This window comes from Mus pahari, chromosome 18 (assembly GCF_900095145.1).
Source record: "Mus pahari chromosome 18, PAHARI_EIJ_v1.1, whole genome shotgun sequence".
Taxonomy (NCBI): Eukaryota; Metazoa; Chordata; class Mammalia; order Rodentia; family Muridae; genus Mus; species Mus pahari.
In genome coordinates, this window is record NC_034607.1 from 58,501,683 (window position 1) to 58,503,932 (window position 2,250).

Consider the following 2,250-nt stretch of genomic DNA (forward strand, 5'->3'; position numbering starts at 1 on the left):
AACTGAGACTTCATCCTGGCCAATTTTTCCCTAGTGTTCTTCCCTATCTCTTTTCATTACTTTTTGGTTGAAAAAAGTAATAGTTATAGTTTATTAGATATTACAATAGCTATTCCAGCTACTTCTTGGGTCCATTTGCTTAGAAAATCTTTTTCTAGCCCTTTACTCAAAAGGAATATCTATCTTTGATTTTGAGGTGTGTTTCTTCTATGCAGCAGAATGATAGATCATATTTTCACATCCATTCTGTTAGCCCATGTCTTTCTATTGGAGAATTGAGTTCATTGATGTTGAGAGATATTAATGTATTAGTGTGTGTGTGTGTGTGTGTGTGTGTGTGTTTCTCTTTCCCTTCTATTGTTTTTTATAATGTGGTTTTATTCATTCCCCATGCTTCCTTGGGTGTAGTTAGCCTACTTGTGTTGGGGTTTTCCTTCTAATATCTCTTGTAAGGCTGGATTTGTTGATAGATATTGTTTAAATTTAGATTTGTCTTGAACTATCTTGTTTGCTCCATTTACAGTGATTGAGAGTTTTGCTGTGTAGGCTAGGTTGGCATCTGTAGTATTTTCGACATTCTAATATATCTGTCCAGGCCTTTCTAGCTTTTAGAGTCTCTAGTGAAAAGTCACTTTTAATTCTTATAACACTCCCTTTAAATGCTACTTGGCCATTTTCCTTGTATATTTTAATAGTATTTCTTTGTTCTGTTTGTTCAGTATTATGATTATTATCTGTTAGGAGAAATTTTTTTCTCATGCAGTCTACTTGGTGTTCTGTAAGCTTTTTTATGTTTATAGACATAATTTTCTTTAGGTTGAGAAAATTTTCTTCTATGATTTTGTTGAAAATATATTCTGGGATTTTGAGCTGGGAGTCTTCTCTTTCTATTCTTATTATTCTTAGCTTTGGTCTCTTCATACTGTCCCAGATTTCTTGAGTATTTTGTGTCAGCAACTTTTTAGATTCAATATTTTCTTTTGAATGATATATTGATTACTCCAACTGTATTTTCTTTCCTTGAGATATCTCTTCTATGTCATATATTCTATTGGTGATACTTGTGTTCTCTTCCCAAATATTAAGTAAATTCTCTGCACTGTTCAACTTACCTAGTTACTCAAAAGTTATTTATTCTTGAACTAAATTATATTTCCAGTAATTGAGATACATATATAAAGATTGTAAACAGCTGTATAAAAAAGGTTTAGTAAAACATGAATGAACTTTTGGTATGAATAAGATCATTGCTGCATTTAAATAGATGAAGAAAGGGGATCTCTGAGTGCCTTCAGGGTAGAAACTAGATGATGTTTGGCATCATCAAATAGTACAGTACCATGGTCTGAGTTCAATCTTTGTTGAGTTCAAAGTAGTAAATAACAAGTTCACTGAGTACACAGGTGTGCTTACTTGAATGTTAGAAAATCAAAATGTGCTCCAATCCATACAAAGATGGTGTATTGTCTTGACATAGGCTGGAATTTATTTCTTTGTTAATTAAAAAAAAATATTGACCTTTTTTTTGCCAGCTTCATACATTTATATAATGAATTTTAGCTGTTTTCACTTCCCATTCCATTCTTTCATGCCCCTTTCCCTTCAGCTGAGATCCTTTTCCTCAATAGGGTTCTTCCTATTTTGATGTTAACTTTTTGTGTGTGGTCTTATAAGTTTAATTAGGGTTTCTTGCCTGAGCACACATAAGAAATCTGGTATTTGTTTGTTTGTTTGGTTGGTTTTTTGTTTGTTTGTTTGTTTGTTTTACTGGATAAATGAAAATTCAATGGCTACACCAACAACTCTGGCTACAAGCAGAATCTCACTGAGTATAGACGCATTCCATAGTCATTTTGGTGAAAACAACAACATCAACCGAATTTCTGAGTGGCTGTTGTAGCTATCCCACAACGAACTAGAAGTAGCTAGCTACTGTTTTGTCCTAAAACATAACTTTTCTAAGAGACCATTAGCACAACATCATTAAACTTCATTGTTTTCTTGGAACTTTCAATATAAATGGTAGATTTGTTAAAAATGTTTAACATTCCAATGGTAAAATACATAATATTTACAGTGGAGTTTTTATTTGTGCTTTTGTTGTTAGTGTGTTTCTTTTGAAATGTCTGAAACTATACTGCTATTATGTTAAGGTGGTAGCTATGTGGTCTGGCAAAGCTGGAGGTTTGAAGTGATATTGGCACTGTCTCTCCTTCCCTCATCTCTCCTCCTCCTCCTCCTCCTCCTCCT